We start from the raw sequence: 22,551 nt of genomic DNA on the forward strand, positions 1-22,551 counted from the left end.
GCGTATAAAACTGCCAGACAATGGAATTCACTCCCAGCAGGAGATTAGACCTAGGGTAAATCACCTGAAGTGTAGACGATGTTAAAAATGTGGATATTCCCAACTCGAACCTCGTAGTATAAAACAGAGTAAAGGATCTCAGTGTCAATGGGAAGAGAGTACTTATAGTAACACCAAGAAACTGAAAATCGCATACTCATGACCGTGGCGTAAAAATGACGGTGTCATTACATTAAATCTAACAGATCATCAACAAATAATTCCAAGTTAAATCCGGAAATGAGTATAAAGTCTTCCTTTTATAATGTACATCTCTGGAGACCGAACAGCATCAATGAAATTCCATCAACTTTCAGTATTCACATAATATGAAGACTACAGGGGCCATATTATCAAGACCGGCGATAAAACTTATCGCCGCTTTAGCGGCAGGAAACTGCTGCTAAAGCGGCGATAAGGGGCTTGATAATATGCCCTAGAGAATTCCCATAGAAGCCCATGTTGTGGTGTTAACATGGGCTTCTATGGGAATTCTCAAGGGCATATTATCAAGCCCATTATCGCCGTTTTCGCAGCAGTTTCCTGCCCTTAAAGCGGCGATAATTGTTATCTCCGGTCTTGATAATATGGCCCTAATCAACTCTGGCAAAACAGACTATAGTGCTAGTCATCCACAAAGCGCTTCGACAGAGATAGTGAGCTCTCTATAAATTCACAATCCAACACCCCACCAGGTACAAAATGTAGAAGCAGAGCTGTCACGCTGTACAGTTCCATTGGTGGATAAGTGAGCAAATCCAGGTTCCATTGCATGCTCTTAGCACGGTTTATCCCTTAATAAATTCAGGACCCCGTGTAGCAGAATGAGCTGGAGTGGATGAGAAACTCGTGCATGGACAGTGACAGCTCTGCAAACGTTGCCTTCAGCAGAGCGGGGTGGGGCAACACCACAATACAAAACGTTTGTCCAACACCTAAGAAAGAATGGGATTGAAACCACCGTCAAAACAATTAAAATTAAAAACAAGAACATGTAAATGTGTGATCGCTTGAGAGAGAAAGATGGTGACATATTTCTTGTAGCAAGTTTCATATTTTAATTTACAAAATACCCATAGGAAACAGTTCCACAAATACAATAAACAGAAAATATGTGCAATTGTCAGTCAGCCCGTGTTAAGCACAAACTTCACAAACTAGAACAGCAGGGTAGAACACAGGTCCCAAATTTCGTTTAACGTGTCAGAAATGTTTTAAACGTGCCCTGAGTTTGTGGAATGTTCACCCAGGTGTTTAAAAAACACATACTTAACTGCATCTAATATCTTTATATCAATGTTCTTTGGCCGCTTGTAAATAACATAAAAATGGTTTTCGTTTGAGGTAAACATGCTATGATACCAAATTAGCATATTTAATATTATTTTGCTTAGATGTAGGTAGCTGTGCTTTTTTCCACACCTCAGAGCTGATTATAGCCATCCTCCGTTGGGGTGATGATGAGAAACCGCCATACATGTTTCTTATCATAAAAGAGGTTTTAGCCAGAGGTCTGGGAGGTGGTAGGGGGCGCTGGAGTGCTATCCTCCTGACATGTGTCTGCCTGGGATCTCTAACGCTGCCCTTTGCCCTGTACATGGCACAGCAGTGTCTGCTGCATCTGTTGGTATGCAGCTCTTGGGCTTTGTTACATGCGTGTGAGCCATGAGGATGTATGTGACGTGTGACCAACACGGGTGTCAAATGTCTGTTTCTACTAGTTGTTTAATGATGCCTTCTTGTGATGCATGAATGAATGGCTGTGTCTCTTGTTGGTTTGTGGGAATTGATGTATGTATGTGTTTCTGCATGTCCCCAGTTGCGATAGGTATCTTGACACACAGCGATGACGTGTTAGTCCACAAAGCATGCGTCCCTGTCACGGTGGGTTTCTTCAGTGGAAGAAAAGTGTGGAAAAGTATTTACGAGTGGTACTAAAAAGAGGGGTTTTTCTCCTCACAGAACGCATGCGCCCGCTATCCCCCGACACACAAAAACAAGGCTAGAGGAACACGAAAGGCAACGGAACAGAAGGCTGGGGAAGGACGAGCATTATACTGCCATGCTGAGCCGGAGAAGTGGCATGCGCCCTAGGACAGCTGTTTTATGACTCCGGGAGCTTGGGGGAGGAGGGAATGAGAACGGAGAGCATAGGGGGGGTTAGGGTGGAGGAAACAATGAAACTATTAAGAGCGCGGCGCTCGTGAAAGGGCGCCGTGCTGATTATGTATGCCTGTGCGTATGTGATGCTGGACCTAAACAGAAGTAGTTCCCAAAATAAAATATATACACTCACAGCGTAGGGAAACTGTAGTTGGTCGGTGCTACTTCCTGCAAAAACGGAAGTGACATGTCGGATCAACAGCCAACAGTAAGTGACATAACAAGAGCAATGCCAGAGTTAACCAATGGCAAGTGGCAGGAGACATTTCCTGGCAATGGACGGAGTTTTACCCAACCTATTGATCACATGGTGCCTCGGAGAGGCAGCGCCTTCGCTGCCCTTTGCGAGATCTAAAAAGAATGGCTCACGCGACAACCAACGCACCACGGCACCAGTATGGTAACGGCCTGCACCACACCTGCGATCCAGGGGGGGCAAGCGCAACTCCTTGCCTCCCTTTGCGGATGCCCATGCACATAGCAAACAGGCAAACATCAATATCCCCTGCATTTCATAAAAACACAGCCCCGGGGAGGTGGCGGTCCCCCGGGGCTGAGGTGGCATATTATAAATAAAGCCCCGGGGAGGTGGCGGTCCCCGAGGCTGCGGGGGCCCTGCGGCCTCCGCACTATTATCACATATTGCTCCTGGGACTTGGCCCACCCGGGGCTTTATTTAAACAAAGCGCAGGAGTCCGCCCTTTGTTTTTTGGGGTTTCGCCTGGCGATCCGCTGCGCAGCAGCGTTCGCGCAGGCGAAATCTTTTGAGAACAGTCTGGGGCTTTGTCCCGCCTCTCTGTTCCAATGGCTAGCTCCATAAATGGAGGCTAACCATTGGAAGAGAGATCTGTCCGTCAATGCCGGAGCAGATTTGTGGGCGTTCCGGCGATTTTTACTCATCCCGCCCATTTTCATGTGTCATGCGGTGGTGGACGGTTGTTTTTTTTTCGTATCGGCATGTTTGTTTAATTTCCAACATGTGCTTTGCAGGGGTGGGCTGCGCAATTTCACTTTCCTTGAGTTGCTAGCAGGTAAGCGGGATATTTTACTACTCTTTTTATCCCGTTCCCGCCCCCCTCTCGCTGTCCGTGATCCCGTTACCGCCCCCCCTCCCGAAGTACGTGTGCCCGTCCCCCCTCCCGCTGTCTGTGTGCCCGCCCCCCATCCCACTGTCTGTGAGCCCGTCCCCCCTCCCACTGTCCGTGAGCCCATCCCCCCTCCCGCTGTCCGTGAGCCCGTCCCACCTCCCGCTGTCATTGTACCCATCACCCCTCCTGCTGTCCTTGAGCCCGTCTCCCCTCCCGCTGTCCGTGAGCCCATCCCCCCTCCCGCTGTCCGTGTGCCCGTGCTTTCACTCCCTTAATGGTCCCCCTGAAGGGATGTTTTCGCCAGAAATCAAACTTTTGTGGCTACCAGGATATTCTGGTCCTCAAAATAGATAGTCTGCAAGCTTAGAGAGACAAATGGTGCAGCCATTTTACTATTTGTATTACAACCCCGCAAAGACTTCCAAACACGTGACCTGGATCAAGCAATACCTCCGGCCAGAAGTTAAGGCATCACTCCGTACGCCCACTCGTGAGGATGCAAAGCTTGAGCCCCTTCCTAACCCTCAACATGCATCTGAGAAGTGCGTCTAAGGCAGGTAGGTCGGTCAGCCTTGCCTCAGACCCGACTGAAACACAGCAGGAAGGCACTAGTCCTTGGGCGCTTTTATATCATGTTTGGCCACTGCATTGGTGGCCTCAGCTTGACAAGAATATCATGTTTGGCCACTGCATTGGTGGCCTCAGCTTGACAAGAAAATAGAGAGTTTTTCTACGCTCTGTCAGATTTAGTACCTGAAATTTCCTGATATCCGTGGGAATGCCAGGCTGAAGATGATGCTTGCTCCCAACTCCCACACACCACTGCGCCAGATTTCTCTTGCCACAGTGACGCGGGGGAAAGGGGAAGTGGAAGAGAAAAACAGAGAGACTGCCCACACTAGAATCTTCACCTCGAGTGTTCAGAAGAGAAGAATATTCTTCCTGCAAGATTTAACAAACATTACTAAGTTCATGCAATTCTTTGTAACAGTTAATTCCAAACTCTCTCTCTCACTCTTTCATTACCTGCCTTAGTGTGAGCCTTAGCCTCTCTCAAGAGAATCTCTGTATGGAACTCTACTGCCAAAAACCATCGCCAAAAGAATACATGTTGAATTGGAGACTGATGATATAGGTGGTACACAACAATATATATATATATATTGTTATCTACTTGAAGACAAAGTCTCTAGAAGAAGAGTTCCTTAATGTCCATACTCTAGAAATATTCAAAAGGCAATGGCTATAGAACTGTTCCAAAAGTGGCGCCTCTTTATGTCAGCAGAGGGCGCTCTTGTATAACGAGTAACTGCTCGAGCTTCTGAAAGTCTTACAGCTGAGTTCTTAGTGTCTATGATTTCTCTGGTACTCATTGAGTCATGAACGAAAATCCATTTGAAGTAGCATTAAATTTGAGGGTAAGTCTTTACAGAGGAGATATAAATGCTACAAAACAATGCAAATATGAGATCTAACACCCTTCATATGTTAGAGTTCAAAAGCAAGGAAAAATCTCACCAATACTCGGTGAACGCTGCTTCTGTACACAAAGCCTGAAGTGAATTAACAGTCTTGTTGCTAGGCTGAGGAGGAAGAACTGCGAGTGAATAACCCAACTCCTCAGCAGCCGTCTGTAGTACTGAGACGAGCCGAGAGCTGGCAAATCTTCTGAGACCAGAAGCTTGACGACGGAAGCCGTCTCAGGAACTGGTAACTGGGAAGGACGAGATACGCCAATGCTCAAGAAGGGTTCAAATTCTAGAGTCTCACAGGAAAACAAAGGAGAGCGCGAAAACACATCCGCCTCCCGAAAATGAACGGTTGAAGTGCGACGTTTCATTAACGCTCGCGCTCAACGTTCAGCTGCGTCAAAAGGTCAATGGACACTAGAGCGCTAACATCTAGAGCTAACGGTGGCAACTGGGAAGTGCCTGACCTGGTTCAATCTATATGTAGCGACCAAAGCGCTCCAACTTGTTACGGGGCATGGACTCTTTACGGACAGTGAAAACTTGTTGATGGGGGCAATTAACCTTAAATGACCTGCCGAGAGGCCGTTCCTGACAGTACCCCCCACCAAAACCCCCTCCCTAGGTTTTTGTGGATAAGTCTTGTGAAACTCCCTAACCAATCTTGGAGCGTGGATATTAGAACTAGGCTCCCAAGATCGTTCTTCAGGACCATAACCCTTCCAGTCAAACAAGAAGAAAACTTGACCTCTCCTGATCTTGGAGTCCAGAATTCTTTTTACTACAAATTCCTCAATGGAATCCACCAACACTGGAGCGGGTGGTAGAACCTTACGGAGATTAGGAGGATGTTTCCTGATTAATGAGACATGGAAGGTCGGGTGAATCTTTAAAGTTTTAGGTAAGAGTAATCTCACACTCACAGGATTTATCATTCTGTCCACAGGATAAGGACCCACATACCTTGGTTGAAACTTTCGATTACCTCGCAAGCGCATATGGCGCGTGGAGACCCAAACTTGATCCCCAGGTTCAAAAACTGGACTCTCCTTACGACCCTTATCAGCCTGTCTCTTGAAAGCTGCCTTTGCTTTTACTAAATTAGAAGAGGCAACTTGGTAAGCTACTTGTAACTTCTGAATGACTTCTTCAGCCGCTGGAACGTCCACAACTACTCTGCCCACCAACATGTTGGGATGCCTGCCAGAATTCAAGAAGAAAGGGGAAAATCCAGTGGCTGAATGTACAGAGTTATTGTATGCAAATTCTGCTGGACTAAGCAATGAAGGCCAATCTCCCTCCTGTTCCATAAGATACAAACGAAGGTATTGCTCTAGATCCTGATTTACTCTCTCCGTCTGTCCGTCGGTTTCAGGGTGATAACCGGTGGACAGACGAGAGTCAACCCCCAAACCTTTTAGAAAGGATCTCCAGAATCGAGACACAAATTGGGGGCCTCTATCAGAAATGACTACCTTAGGAATTCCATGCGGTTTCATTACATGTTGCACAAACAAGGTGGCTAGTTCGGTTGCATTAGGAAGATTTTTGAGAGGGACGAAGTGACTCATCTTGGAAAATTGATCAACCACCACCCAAATGACCGAATTCCCCTGACAGGATGGTAACTCTACAATGAAATCCATAGACACGGTGTGCCAAGGATAAGGAGGTACAGGTAATGGCATAAGGAGGCCCTGTGGAGATTGTCTAAGGCTTTTACCTTTCAAACACTGTTCGCAAGTGGCAACAAACTGTCAAACCTGAGCTTCCATACCGGGCCAAAGAAAATTTCGCTTCACCAACTCCAAGGTCTTTACTACTCCCTTGTGTCCTGCCAACGGCAGATCATGGAACATTCGAATGGTTTCTCCTTGAAGCTTTTCACCAGGAACGAACATTTTTTCTTGAAAAAACGGTTTCCCATCTTTCACAGAGCGATTAGGACCTTCAGATTCCCAATTCAAATAGTTCTCTTTCTGAAATTCCAGTACAATCCTTTCTTCCAACTCATCAACCACAGAGACCGCAACTATCTTCTCCTGAGGAATGAGGTATTCTTCTGGTCTTGCTTTTGGATTTTCTCCCACATTTAACCGAGATAGACCGTCAGCTTTCCCATTTATCACTCCTGGTTTATAAGTGAGTACAAAATCGAAATCAGCAAAAAACAGTGACCATCGAAGTTGCCGTGGAGTCAAGGTTCGAGCAGATTTAAGGAATTGCAAATTTCTATGGACAGTAAACACTGTGACCACATGTCTGGCCCCCAGTAAATAATGTCGCCACTCAAGGAAAGCATCTTTAACTGCCAACAACTCCTTGTCAGCAATGGCATAGTTGAGCTCTGCGGAGGACAGTTTTCGTGAATAATAAGCAACTGGATGAAGTTGTCCAGTCTTCTTGTTGCGCTGAGACAAAACTCCCCCAATGGCCAGATTGGAAGCATCAGCCTCCACAAAGAATGGTTCCAACGGGTCAGGGTGTTGCAAAATTGGAGCCGTGATGAAAGATTCTTTTAGGAATTGAAAAGCCTGCTCAGCCTCAGATCCCCCAATTTTTTTTTCATTTTTTCGGAGCAAACGGGTGATTGGACTCACTTTCTCAGAAAAATTCTGGATGAATCGCCGATAAAAATTGGCGAATCCCAAAAAACTTTGGATTTCTTTCACGGTGCTGGGGGCAGGCCAATCTCGGATTGCCTTAAGCTTAGATTCATCCATTGAGACACCGTCTGGAGAAAGAATGAAACCCAAAAACTCCACCTTGGTAGCATGAAATACACATTTCTCCAATTTTATGTAGAGCTGATTCTTCAGGAGGCATTCCAAGATGGTTCGAACATGCAAAACGTGCTCCTCAATATTCTTGGAAAAAATAAGTATGTCATCCATGTAGACAACTGCAAATCGATCCAAAAACTCCCGAAGGATATCATTTACAAAGTGCTGAAAAGCCGCGGGAGCATTGCACAACCCAAAGGGCATCACCTGGTACTCAAAAAGCCCGAATCGGGTTCGAAACGCCGTTTTCCACTCATCCCCTTCAGCCATCCGAACCAGGTGGTAGGCTCCCCTTAGATCTAATTTAGTATAAACATGGGCCTCCTTCACCTGGTCCAACAGTTCAGAGATGAGTGGCAACGGGTAACGATTCTTTCTAGTCACCAAGTTCAAGGCTCTATAGTCAATGCAAGTCCTCAAGCTCTTGTCCTTCTTAGGAATAAAAAATAGAGGGGAGGAAACTGGAGACTGAGAAGGTCTTATGAATCTGTTTGCCAGGTTCTTATCAAGATATTCCTTTAGGTGCACATTTTCAGATTCCGAAAGAGCATAAATACGACTGCAAGGAAGTGATGCTCCTGGCTCCAATTCAATGGTGCAATCATACTCCCGATGGGGAGGGAGCTTCTGCGCTTCTTGTTCATCAAAAACGGATTTCAAATCTAGGTACTGCTCCGGTATCTCTGGCAGATGCACCAAGCAAATCATCTGAGGTTGATTAGCCAGACAATAAGATTCACTTGACTCCTTCTCCAGAGGAAGAGGATGAAAACAATGTTCCAAACAATATTCAGAATTCAAATCTACAGTCCTTTTGGCCCAATCAATCTTCGGGTTGTGTTCGGTTAACCAGGGCAAGCCTAAAATTAGCTGAAATTGAGGGGCGTCAATTAGACTGAAGCAAATGAGACTACAATGTTTTCCGGGACCACAAACCAAAATTACTTCGGTATCAAATTCAATCGGACCTGAGGATAAGGGAGTACCATCTACTGCCCGCACAGGCTCTGGTTTGACTTTTCTTACAAAATTAATTCCCAACCTTTTGGCAAAGAGAATATCGCAAAAATTTCCGGTGGCTCCAGAGTCAATCATTATTGCTGCTGTTGCACATTGATCTTTTCCAAAATGAATTTGACAGGAAAGAATGAGATGCGGAGCGGAGAACTGCATAGTATTGGACAAAGACTGCTCGAGAGGAGTTGACTTAGATTCTGCGTCCACCAGAGCAACTCTGTCTACTGGTAGAGCTTGTCTTTTACCCATGATGACGTCTTAGGTCTTCGAGGACACTCCTTGACAAAATGTCCAGAACCTCCACAGTACATACATAATTTTCCGACTTTCCTCTTTTCACGTTCTTCCTTACTAAGAGGACCACGGACCGTTCCTATTTGCATTGGTTCTTCAACGGCAGCTTCTTCCTTAGATTTTACACCTTCTGAACGAATCCGATCAAACCTGGGAGGAATAAATCGATTTTCCTTTCGCCGCTCAGAACGCCTCTCAGATTGTCTCTGATCAATCTGAAGAACTAGGTCAATTAATTCTGACACATCTGTAGGTCTCTTCGGAATCTGAGCTAGGCCGTCCTTTAATTCGTCTCTCAGACCTCTGTAGAAAATCGCCGCTCTTTTTTCTGATGGCCATTTTGTTTCCACAATAAGTTTGTTAAACTGTGCTAAGTACGCCACTAATTCGCGATTCCCCTGTTTCAAATCAAGAAGCTCATTGTCTGTAGTTTGAGAGATTGCTCTCCGATCAAAAATCTGTAAAAATTCCGTCTTGAACTCTCCAAAGTTGTATAACACGGGATCATTGGTGGACACTAGAGGCAAAGACCAGGCTGCGGCATCCCCACTCAGGTACGACAGCATGAACGCCACCTTGGATTGGTCCTCCTTGAAAATTATAGGTTTGCAAAGAAAATGCAGCGAACACTGCGTGACAAATACCTGTGCCTTATTTGGATCACCCATAAACCTTTCTGGTGGGGCTAGCGGGATAGTAGGGGACATGGCATGCACCACCTGAGTGGTAAGCTCTGAGGAGGATGGGGAAGGATTATAGGTTTGAGACTTCTGACCCCCAAAATCAGGTCTAGGACTGACTGTGAGTTCATTTAAACGTTGACGAAGGAAACTAGTCTCCTGATTTGATTTCCTAACTTCTTCTCTGGTCTCTATCAACTGCTTCTGTAAGCCTTCCAATATTGACCCCAAGGCCTTAACATCAAATCCTTCTGCCATGGCAACCAGGCGGAAAGCAACTGCGGGCACTTCAATCTGTCAGATTTAGTACCTGAAATTTCCTGATATCCGCAGGAATGCCAGGCTGAAGATGATGCTTGCTCCTAACTCCCACACACCACTGTGCCAGATTTCTCTTGCCACAGTGACGCGGGGGCAAGGGGAAGTGGAAGAGACAAACAGAGAGACTGCCCACACTAGAATCTTCACCTCGAGTGTTCAGAAGAGAAGAATATTCTTCCTGCAAGATTTAACAAACATTACTAAGTTCATGCAATTCTTTGTAACAGTTAATTCCAAACTCTCTCTCTCACTCTTTCGTTACCTGACTTAGTGTGAGCGTTAGCCTCTCTCAAGAGAATCTCTGTATGGAACTCTACTGCCAAGAACCATCGCCAAAAGAATACATGTTGAATTGGAGACTGATGATATAGGTGGTACACAAGAATATATATATATATATTGTTATCTACTTGAAGACAAAGTCTCTAGAAGAAGAGTTCCTTAATGTCCATACTCTAGAAATATTCAAAAGGCAATGGCTATAGAACTGTTCCAAAAGTGGCGCCTCTTTATGTCAGCAGAGGGCGCTCTTGTATAACGAGTAACTGCTCGAGCTTCTTAAAGTCTTACAGCTGAGTTCTTAGTGTCTATGATTTCTCTGGTACTCATTGAGTCATGAACGAAAATCCATTTGAAGTAGCATTAAATTTGAGGGTAAGTCTTTACAGAGGAGATATAAATGCTACAAAACAATGCAAATATGAGATCTAACACCCTTCATATGTTAGAGTTCAAAAGCAAGGAAAAATCTCACCAATACTCGGTGACCGCTGCTTCTGTACACGAAGCCTGAAGTGAATTAACTGTCTTGTTGCTAGGCTACGCAGGAAGGCTGAGGAGGAAGAACTGCGAGTGAATAACCCAACTCCTCAGCAGCCGTCTGTAGTACTGAGACGAGCCGAGAGCTGGCAAATCTTCTGAGACCAGAAGCTTGACGACGGAAGCCGTCTCAGGAACTGGTAACTGGGAAGGACGAGATACGCCAATGCTCAAGAAGGGTTCAAATTCTAGAGTCTCACAGGAAAACAAAGGAGAGCGCGAAAACACATCCGCCGCCCGAAAATGAACGGTTGAAGTGCGACGTTTCATTAACGCTCGCGCTCAACGTTCAGCTGCGTCAAAAGGTCAATGGACACTAGAGCGCTAACATCTAGAGCTAACGGTGGCAACTGGGAAGTGCCTGACCTGGTTCAATCTATATGTAGCGACCAAAGCGCTCCAACTTGTTACGGGGCATGGACTCTTTATGGACAGTGAAAACTTGTTGATGGGGGCAATTAACCTTAAATGACCTGCCGAGAGGCCGTTCCTGACACGCATAGTTTTTCTCTTACCTTCTATGTCACACAACAAGTTAGCCCGACTAATACACAGAGCAAACTTCATCCAGGCAAACACTTCCTTGCTACTCGTAGTGTCAGTACAAAATGTCCTGTAGCAGTGTTGTGAAGGGCACGTACACTCACTTTCAGATGTAAATTGTGCAGGCAGTCAACACCTGCAGATTAAAGCACTGCGTTGAGCCTAAAAAGAGATGCAATTCTCATTCCCTGGTACTCTACCGGTTTAGGGCTCTGCCCTTTATGTTCTGGGTGGGTGTGTGTGGCTCTGGGTGGGTGTGTGTGGCTGTGGGTGGGTGGGTGTGGCTCTGGGTGGGTGTGTGTTGCTCTGGGGGTGTGTGTGTGGCTCTGGGTGTGTGTGGCTCTGGGTGTGTGTGTGTGTGGTAGTAATTGCTGTCTGCTGAGCTCGTCCGTAGGGTACAATAGGTCTCACATTTGTGAGAGATTAATCTATTGGCAATGTAAATGACAATCCATTTATGTATCTGTTTTCAAAACCAACACATAAATACAAATTTTGTCATTTACAATACCAATAGCTATAACTGTTCCAAAGGCGAAAACGTTGCATTGTAAATTCTTGTTTTTAAATTCCGTCCGGATCGCATTTTGCCAATTTAAAAAAAAAAGATTTTTGGGGTGGCTACGGGGGTCCTTGTGGGAACCCGTAAGCAGGCCTAGGGGGTCAGGGTGTTTCTACCCTGCCCCCTTTTCGCGTTTTACGCATTTCTTTTACTGGTTTCTTGTGCCTCAGTTCTACCGAGGCACAAGATGGTTGCCAATACTTCCTGGTTAGACGTGTTGACAGCCAATTACCATAAAGCTTGTGCACGGGAGGATCTGCGGCCCTACATATATATGTGTTTTTACTTTGGATTTTCTCAGCAACTAGTAAACGGATTTACACCAAAAAAGGCACTACTCTGAACCAAGGGCTTTTTGCCAAATTTGGTGTAATTCCGTTCAGTAGTTCGAGCTGTAGATGCGATTAAAGGTTCCTATAGGAAATTGCATGGGGAAAACAAGTTTTGTGACTCCCCTAGATGAATCACCTCGAGACTTTCAGGATAGGAAAGGACTGGAGAGGACCATAACTTTTGAAAATTTCGCGAAGATTTGTCAACCGGCACCAAAGTTATTTCAAATAGAATGTTGCGGATTTCCTATGGAAAATAGGTCCTAACTATAACTACCTACTGGCGACCGCCAGTAGGTAATTGTATATATATATTTGTATATATATATATATATATGTATATATATATATATATACATATATTACCTACTGGCGGTCGCCAGTAGGTATATATAGTTAGGATTTTTTCTCTATGGGATTTTTGAAAATTCTATGTCTAATAACTTTGGCGTTTGTGGACGGAATTGGCTGAAAGTTTCAGGAAAATGGAACATTTTGTTTCTGAGCAGCCCCTGAAAATTTGGGGGGGTTTCGTCAAGGGGGGCCTGAGAAAAAAGGGGGGTCCCAAAACGTGTTTTTAACATTGAGTTTCCCATAGGGCGGTTGGCCTCACTTTTAGCCCGAACGGCTGAATGGATTTGCACGAAACTTGGCAAAATTGTAGGGACTGGTAGCCCGATGTGCCTTTGCTAGGTCTCAATATATGTGCTTCAGTGGATTTTGAGAAATTAACGTTCAAAAAAAGATATATATCTGTAACAGCGGACCGGGCAGCGCTCCGGTTCGCGGACTTTTCGCGGTACGGAGCTTTGTGAAGCGAAGCTGATTGGTTCTCCGGCGTCTGTGAACATTCCAAACAGTCCGTAGCGGCCGCCATCTTGTCTCTCGGTAGGATCGAGAGACAAGAGGAGGCCAAAGCGAAGGGGCAAATGACCATAAGGGGGCATAGTAGATCCTCGCTGACCCCCTAGGTTTGATGTGGAGGTTTTAAAAGGGCCCCGCGGGGCAAAAAAAAAAAATAATAATAATAATCGAACGGCTGAATGGATTTGCACGAAACTTGGCAAAATATTAGGGACTGGTAGCCCGATGTGCCTTTGCTAGGTCTCAATATATGTGCTCCAGTGGATTTTGAGAAATTAACGTTCAAAAAAAGATATATATCTGTAACAGCGCTCCGCTTCGCGTACTTTTCGCGTTACGGAGCTTTGCGAAGCTGATTGGTTCTCCGGCGTCTGTAAACATTCCAAACAGTCCGTAGCGGCCGCCATCTTGTCTCTCGGTAGGATCGAGAGACAAGAGGAGGCCAAAGCGAAGGGGCAAATGACCATAAGGGGGCATAGTAGATCCTTCCTGACCTCTTAGGTTTGATGTACCATTTTGCCAAGTTTGGTGTAATTCCGTTCAGCCATTCAGGCTGTAGACGTATGTAAATGTCCTATGGAAAATTGCATGGGGAAAACACATTTGAAAGTGTTGAAATTTAGAACCAATTAAAATGTTACTTTGGTTTTGTATTTGTGTGTGATGAAAGTTAATTGGTTATGTATATATCTCAAATGAGAGGAAACCACAGCCATTTTGTGATACTACTGTCTGAGGTACATTTGTGAGGAATTTTTGGTGGTGAATTTCTGGTGTTTGATTTACACAGTACTAACACTTCTCCTACTTTTAAAAAGGTGAGTTGTTAATTTGTAAGGGGAACTATGTTGTACACTTGAAGATAATTTGAAAAATGTTTTCTGTTATTTATTTGCAGTCCTTCTGTTATACTAAATACTTGATAAAGTTAGTTTTATATTATGTATTACTAAAAACGATAAATGAAAGTGATTATTTTTTTCTGCAATTTACAGCAAGCAATTTAAAAAAAAATGGCTCACAATGAAGAGACCGTGGAAATTTCTTTTGAATTGTCCACTACATTGATTGAAATTGACAGCACCAATAATGAAATATTGTCACAAGGAGGAGATGACTTGAATGATTCCACTACATTGATTGAAATTGACAGCACCAATAATGAAATATTGTCACAAGGAGGAGATGACTTGAATGATTTTTTTGATCAATCTGTTGATGGCGAATTTATCGAATGTTTGGAGACCATAGAGTTACAAGAATCATCATTGCAGACTTTTAATGAGGAGATTCCAGATGAGATGATTGAAGAGGAAATTACTGATGAGGACATGTTACTAGTTCTTTCAAATTTAGAAAATTCAGAAGAATACATTTATATTTAGAAATCAAAAATTGTTTGAGACATTATTCATTTTTATTTTTAATTTATGAGGTTGTAGCGAAGTGATTGTAGTATAAAATGAGACTTATAGTATAGAGTGCAACATTTTTATGTTACATGGTAAGTTTACTCATATTTACTTCCCTTCTCCCACTATATTATCTCAAATGTGTATTTGACATCTCTTCTTCATCTCCGGCCTCCTTTCTCTCACTGTGTGTCTCTGATGCATCTTATCGCTGCTATTTTGTGTAATTACAGAAGAGAGTAAAATAAAATAGTTTGGAACGTGAAAAGGGGGCAAAGTAGAGTACCCCTCACCCCCTAGGCCTTCTCAGGCGGTCCCAAAAGGATCAGTTTCTGCTTTCCTGAGAGATTATGGTATGAGTTCTATATACCACAATAATTTGCATTACAACATGCAAGATATATATCTCCTATTACCAACTTTTGGAGATATTCGCGCTAAGCGCGAATATCTCCAAAAACTAACACTTGCCCTGAGCAGTTCTTAGCCATGTTATCCAATGGGAGGTGGATAACATGGCTAAGAGCATTAGCTCGGTAATGCATGAATATCGCTGAGTTTTCAGCGATATTAATGCATTGCGGTCGTTTTCTATCGCATTTGCGATAAACCTTGATAATAGCAAGGTTTATCTTCGATAATTTCTGACGATGCTTAGCGGTAAAAAATTCGTTGGTAAGCATCGTTAGCGATAAATATCGCTTAACTTTGGTAATATGCACCAACGTCTGTTAACGTTCGATTCGAAGGAAATGAGGAAGTGTTGAAAAACATTGTTTGCGCCATCTTGCCTTTTTTGAAATGCCACACTTTTGTCGTGCACGGCAGCCATTTTAGATGCCTTGACCAGACCCACTCTCTGCACGCTGTCGATTCGTAGCATGGCTCCACACCCTTGCAAGCATCTCCCCCAGGCACTGGTCACCCCCGCTCTCTGTGTTATGCATGGGCAATAAACCTCTCCCAATCTGCGCTGCTCTTCCCTGAGAATCACACTCTGTGCCCGCCCGACACCTCCCTTTCGCCCTATTCACTACCGCACCCTCTGACACTCCTCTTCCTCTGTGTCCGATTGTCCCGGCTATCAGCTAGCCCTGCAGATGTAGTTTATGGCCCCAGCTGTAAAGAATCACCCCTCTTCAAAGGAGTTATAGTAGATCAAGGCCCACACCCGATGAGATCCGTCACACCACACGTGTTCCTACTATCTGAAAACCATCCTGTATTGTGATTGGGGAGGGGACCGAGCCTGAAGCGGAAGATTCCAGGGATGACTCTTTGTACATCAAAGTTTTTACATTTATGTGTCACATTAAAAATATATAGCACTCCAACAAAGTAGTAGGATTATAAAACTTTAATAACTTATAAATATATACAACAAAACAAAAACAGTAAAAACATTTAAACAACGAAGAGACCGTGGCAATTTCTTTTGAATTATCCAATACATTTATTGAAATTGACAGCACCAATAATGAAATTTTCTCACAAGGAGGAGATGACTTGAATGATTTTTTTGATCAATCTCTTGATGGCGAATTTATCGAATGTTTGGAGACCATAGAGTTACAAGAATCATCATTGCAGACTTTTCATGAGGAAATTCCTGATGAGGACATGTTACTAGTTCTTTCAAATTATGAAAATTCAGAAGATGTTGCCTGGGGGTGGGTCGTCAGTAGCAGTCTGTTGTGCGAATAGTTCCAAGGCAGCAGAACGCGCTGAAATCTAGATGGCACGAAGGTGATGTCTAGTAAGTTGCCGCCCAGCAAATAACGGCGTGGGGCGCCGCGGGGGTGAGTGAGTCCAGTAGGCCCCACAGGTATTCTTACCGGCATTGCAGAATTACTGCTGGGGACAATGCCTGTGCTGTAGCAGGGTCACAGCAGAAACAAAAAGGATTCTGTTGAAGATGTTGTTGGTTTTCAACTTGAAAACAGTTCTGGTGTCAACTGCTATGCTAATGTAGTGGTTAATGTTTTGTTTTCTCTAGAAAATGTAAAAGAGGGGGAGGCAGTCCAAAGTTCTGGTAAAAGGGCAAAGGAAAGGATCGGTGGTTTGAACTATCAGTCAAAAAGGGGAGGGGGTGCAACAATTTTTCCTACCGGGTCACAGTGTGCTTTCACCGGAACTGAGGTTTGCAGGATTCTAGTAATTCAAAGTGAGGCTGGCGCCAGCATGGGAGCGCCGACGTCCCGCGGATACAGTTTCGTCACTCCACGGGCGATCATGGCAGTCATTCCCCATCGGGGGTGTCTGCGGGGGTCGGAGACTCCCGCGGCTCCTCTAGAATCTTCAAGGTCATGGAGGACTACTGTGGTGGAGTCAACCAGTGACCGGGCCATTTCTTTATGCTGGGCCCGCTCTTGCCAGGTCGATCGCCATTTTGAGAGTTTGGTAGCTACTGGCGATCGCGGGGTCAAATGAGCGGACGGGCTCCACCCTGCCGGGCGAGACGTTGCAGCATCGCCACAGTGGAAGAACCCTTTTCCGGGCGCCTGGAGCGCTGAGGGTGCAGGTGGGAAGCCTCCACTGGGGAGGCGGGAGAGGCCTGTTCGCACCGTCTCTCCCTCCCAGTGCACCCCACGGCGTCTCGCTTGAGATTTGTTATGGCCGGACCAGGCGATGAGGATGAGGGGGGCGGGGTCGGAGGCATGTGCAAGACATCCCCCCCAGTGTTGTCAAAGCCATTATTCAAGAAAGAAGAAGTGTCCCGTCCGTCTTCGGGCCGGGCTTCCGGTGGATGTCGGCCGGACGCCCCTTGCTCTGGCCCCATGAACGGGTTCCTTGGTTTATCGGCTGCAGCCGGATCCCATCGGCCCCGGCCGTTGGTGGCCGGACTGGTAGAGAATGTGGCGGGACTACCTGAAACTGTCAAGGGCCACCGCGGCCGGACTGGGAGAGAGAGGGGAGGGTCGAGGACACGGACATTCCCCCCCCTGCAACTCTCCAGCGTTGTCAATCCCCCTGGCCGGGTCCCGCTGGCCTCGGCCTCGGCCTCTCCTCCGGCTACAGCCTACGTGATGATCTCCGAGGCGTGGTAGCAGGACCCGCCTTATATGTGTTGCTTCCGGCTGGGCGTAGCCGAAAACCTGTTGCCCTTTGGAAGTTTCTAGAATGGGGCGGATGTCTGCTGACTTCTATCTTTCCCAGTTTGCCGTTATTTGGCCGTGGCAGGCGGTGGGACAGACACGTTTTGGGGCAGTGAGGGGCGATGTTTTCAGGTTTCTTATTACGGGCTTACTTCTAACGTTTCTTGTTTCTAGGACAATAATAGGTTTTATCATTACGTATTGTTATCGTTTCTTTGTTTGTTATTTAATAAAAAGTTCATCAGTGGCCTACTGATTTTCGTTTTCCTATTCTTTTCTTTCCAGGTTGTTTCATGCTAAAGTTTCTGTTAACAGGATACAGTGATCACTTCGTTGTTATTGCATATGTCCTTTTCACTAGGGGTGCTCTCTTGTTGGGCCAGATATCTCTAGTAAATGGTCCGGGTGAAACAGGTGCATCAATCAGTGGGGAGTAGATAGGCATGACAGATTACAACGGGGGAGAAAGGTCCGCATTACCTACCCTTCCACTACTTGCAAAGATTTTCCTACGTTTATTTGCAAACAGGGAATACCTCCAAAAAGAACTAATTCCCAAACAGTCAATGTTCGGACAATCAATCAATCAATGAGGAATGAAATAGGTACGACGTGTTAAAGGCTTGCGTTACCTACCCTTCACTATCTGCAAAGGGAGAGAGAATATTCCTATTCTTCCTTGTTTGCAGGCAGAGAAGATCCTTAAGAGAACCAACTTCGAACAATTCAATGCTCGATTCAAACAATCAACAAGGGGTACTGTGAACACAAATGAACGCCGCTTATGTACATACACATTGCTATTTTCAACAGGTTGTTCCTAATGTTTCTATTTTAGCGAGGTCAAAAAGAGATCCCATTAGTGGCCTACTGATTTTGCTCGATTCCTTTTGTTTTTTTACACGATTTTTCGCTATCTGCAAATACTAAACAGAGTATTGCGACTCTGTGCTTGTTTGTAAATAGAGAATGAACCAAAGAGAACAATCAATCAAATGGAGAGAGAAGCAGGCACGACGGATTACAACGGGGGCAAAGGCCTGCGTTAACTACCCTTCACTATCTGCAAAGAGAGAGTACTCCTAATAGAAATGAGGGGTGGGGGCAGCATTCAAAGCAGATCAGTGTGCATAAACACGAAAATGTTTTTACTTACCACGTACTTGACATTCGACAGCTTATGATATTTGCTATTAAAAAACCATTGAAATTCACTGAAAAAACCATAGGTTATAGACCATATATAGTTAGGAATTAGCATTTACAAAACCTTGAAAATTCACTGAAAAAACCATAGGTTATAGACCATATATAGTTAGGAATTAGCATTTACAAAACCTTGAAAATTCACTGAAAAAACCATAGGTTAGAGACCATATATAGTTAGCTGGACATTTTATTGACATAAAACCAATGAAATTCCATATATAGTTAGTTGCACTAACTATATATCGCGCACCCGCAATCCACTGCTGATGATGTCACATATTACATCATTCATGACATGGTCAGTGACATCACTGATGACATCACTGATGACATCTCAAATGACATCACTGATGACATCACTGATGACATCACTGATGACAACATCCAGTGACTGTATGTTTCTGTAAAGTTAAAATATTTCTTACATATTGAAGAATGAGTGGATGTATAAGTGTCTGGATGAAGGATTTAGTAGGAGCATGACATGGTTTTTTCAGTGAATTTTCAAGGTTTTGTAAATGCTAATTCCTAACTATATATGGTCTATAACCTATGGTTTTTTCAGTGAATTTTCAAGGTTTTGTAAATGCTAATTCCTAACTATATATGGTCTATAACCTATGGTTTTTTCAGTGAATATATATATATATATATTACCTACTGGCGGTCGCCAGTAGGTATATATAGTTAGGATTTTTTCTCTATGGGATTTTTGAAAATTCTATGTCTAATAACTTTGGCGTTTGTGGACGGAATTGGCTGAAATTTTCAGGAAAATGGCACATTTTGTTTCTGAGCAGCCCTTGAAAATTTGGGGGGGGTTCGTCAAGGGGGGGCCGAGAAAAAAGGGGGGTCCCAAAACGTGTTTTTAACATTGAGTTTTCCATAGGGCGGTTGGCCTCACTTTTAGCCCGAACGGCTGAATGGATTTGCACGAAACTTGGCGAAATTGTAGGGACTGGTAGCCCGATGTGCCTTTTGTAGGTCTCAATATATGTGCTCCAGTGGATTTTGAGAAATTAACGTTTAAAAAAAGATATATATCTGTAACAGCGGACCTGGCAGCGTCCCAGGACGCGTACTTTTCGCGCAACGGAGCTTTGTGAAGCGAAGCTGATTGGTTCTCCGGCGTCTGTAAAACATTCCAAAAAGTCCGTAGCGGCCGCCATCTTGTCTCTCGGTAGGATCGAGAGACAAGAGGAGGTCAAAACAAAGGGGGAAATAACTATAAGGGGGCATAGTAGATCCTCGCTGACCCCCTAGGTTTGATGTGGAGGTTTTAAAAGGGCCCCGCGGGGCAAAAAATAATAATAATAATAATAATCGAACGGCTGAATGGATTTGCACGAAACTTGGCAAAATATTAGGGACTGGTAGCCCGATGTGCCTTTGCTAGGTCTCAATATATGTGCTCCAGTGGATTTTGAGAAATTAACGTTCAAAAAAAGATATATATCTGTAACAGCGCTCCGCTTCGCGTAACGGAGGTTTGCGAAGCTGATTGGTCATTCTGTCACTGGGCTATAGTTGGGCTACATCTGGCTGATATTTGGGCTACATTTGTTTTTTTGTGTGTCTGGCGGCCATCTTTGGGCTACATTGGGCTACATTGGGCTTCATTGGGCTACATTGGGCTACATTTGGGCTCCAACATATATATAGGCCAATGTAGCCCAATATATATTTTTCAAAGTTAATTTTCGTAAAAACCACTGGAGCATATATCTTGAGACATAGCAAAGGCACATCGGGCTACCAGTCCCTACAATTTTGCCAAGTTTCGTGGAAATCCATTCAGCCGTTCGAGCTAAAAGTGAGTCCAACCGCCCTATGGAAATGAAGGAAATGAATGGGTAATTTGTAATTAGCAAATAGCTAATCGCAAACTAGGAATGGTAAAGAATCGCTATTTATTCCTTAAAGTTCGCTATTTAGGAAATGCAAAAAACTTTGAGGATACATATGGCGGTTCATCTCTAACAAGATAAGAAGCATAGGGATACATTTATGATGACTGGCGCATCACCAGGGATGTGTTAGTCATTCTGTGCCGCTGTTCCGTCACCTATGGTGTGCTGCATTTACAATGCGGCGCATCATGGGGCAAAAACAGCACAGATGCGTGATGTATCTGTGCCGTAAAGGTGGCGCATTGCTGGAGTTGTATCGCAAGTGTGATGAAGCTCCAGCATGGGTCGGGGGTGCCCCTGTCGCAGGGTTTCTGTTCTCACACAGAACTGTGGACAGAGGATTGGAACCTCGGCGAATTAGGGTGTCCCAAAACTCACGTTAGTAATCAAAAACTCCTTAGTAAGCTAGGTACAGTGTCACATTGGATATAACAAACTCTCAATGTTTAGACAATCCAGAATATGAACTTATAGTACCTCAGGATACGTGGAACTCATGAACAGTCGGTCGTTATATATTTCTTAGAAACCAGAACATGGAGTTAAGAAGAACACATGTGTATTTGAAATGTTTATTTACTAATGCCGTCTTCTCAGGCGTAGTATCTTAGATAATACAAGTACACATATTATCAGTAGCAAAATTACCAGCATAGTTACTAGTACATAAAAAGCGAATGGTGATAGTATGTTAACATGCTGTAAATGAATAAGAGTTAGCAACACTTATAAGCAGCCGCGGGCCGTGGAGGGAGTTACGGTGAGGCAGGGAGGCGGGGAGGGGGAGAAGCAGGGTGGAGAATACAAGTACACATATTATCAGTAGCAAAATTACCAGCATAGTTACTAGTACATAAAAAGCGAATGGTGACAGTATGTTAACATGCTGTAAATGAATAAGAGTTAGCAACACTTATAAGCAGCCGCGGGCCGTGGAGGGAGTTACGGTGGGGCGGGGAGGGGGAGGGGCAAGGTAGAGAGGGCTCCACCCTGCTTCTCCCCCTCCCCCTCCCCGCCTCCCTGCCTCACCGTAACTCCCTCCACGGCCCGCGGCTGCTTATATCTCACCCTCCCTAATACACATATTATATTATTTGCTAAGAAGGTCTCTTTGTGTTGGTTTAGGGCGTGCCCATACTTTAGTGTCTTAGATTTGAAGGAATCACATCAGCATACACCAGCTCTCTCTTCATGTGAACCGCATCAACTGTTGTGTATGTGTGTTCGGCAAAGCAATATAAAACCCGCCTCATGCCCAGAATTGGCAGAAGTTGCACTTATGTTATGAGTATGAAGTCGTGGAGATCAGACCTCATAACAATTCTGTATCGTGTTGTTCTTGAAACTTTAGCACTCGCTGTACAGATATAGTTTAACAAGCAAAGCAGATAGTAGAGCAATAACATATTATTCTCATGTAAACCACGATGAACTACTAGGTGGAAAGCTAAAGCAACAACTAAGTGTCGTGTGCAGAAGTTGCAAAAAAGGAAAAATGGCGTTTAAACCGGTAATGAGCCCATGCTAACTTAACACGGTGTAAAGATATCCAGGACCTAGATGACACCTCCCCATGATCCGGAAACGAACTGAATAAGATAATAGAAGTGCCATCTCATGAGAGCAGATTGCAAGTTTATATGTGGACGGTCCGCAAGGTAAAGCATTAAAAACTAGGAAAATTTAATGCTAATGAAAAATAAAACAGCCAAGTACTTTATCGAGTCTTAAGCCAATAGGCAAGGTAAATAATAAAAACTTGACAAATAAGTCAATGAATTGTCAATGAAATGCTAGTACTCAGCATATCAAACATGAAAAAGGTCTATGACATAACTGTGTATGCAAAATAAGCTGCAACAGCCTCCAATAGGAAGTCACCGTCTTCATCCGAAAACAGTTCAGCCATCCAATTTAAAAGCGGAAAAGAACATACGTGCTCTCCCAGCAC

This window comes from Lissotriton helveticus, chromosome 7, assembly GCF_964261635.1.
Source record: "Lissotriton helveticus chromosome 7, aLisHel1.1, whole genome shotgun sequence".
NCBI classification, from domain to species: domain Eukaryota; kingdom Metazoa; phylum Chordata; class Amphibia; order Caudata; family Salamandridae; genus Lissotriton; species Lissotriton helveticus.